Raw genomic sequence first — 492 nt, 5'->3', positions numbered from 1 at the left:
AAGGGCACTCTGCAAAGTTGCTGTTGTAAGAGTGTGGAACGCAAACGCAAGTGTGCAGTAAACCAGATTCGGGGCGACAGTGCCTCAGTAACAACATAACCCACAGCTGAAGGTGGAATCACACAGCTCCTCCTCTCTGGTTTCAGGGTACGTCACCCAAGAACTGTTGCTGCCAAGTCACTACAGCTCAGCAGCTCTTGCGTGAGCATCTGCGCCCTGGTGGTTAGTGTGCATCATAGCAACCAGTCGGACACTTAGCATATTAGCCTTTTATATATATATATTAGGGGCCCGGTGCACGAAATTCGTGCACTTTGTGTGTGGGGGGGTGTCCCTAGTGTCCCTCAGCCCAGCCTGCCCCCTCTCACATACTGGGAGCCCTCAGGTGTTGACCCCCATCACCCTCCAATCGCAGGATCGGCCCCTTGCCCAGGCCTGACGCCTCTGCCAGAGGTGTCAAGCCTGGGCAGGGGACCCCCAGACCCCTCCGAT

Source organism: Myotis davidii, unplaced genomic scaffold, assembly GCF_000327345.1.
Source record: "Myotis davidii unplaced genomic scaffold, ASM32734v1 scaffold176, whole genome shotgun sequence".
NCBI classification, from domain to species: Eukaryota; Metazoa; Chordata; class Mammalia; order Chiroptera; family Vespertilionidae; genus Myotis; species Myotis davidii.
This window is presented reverse-complemented; position numbering follows the sequence as displayed.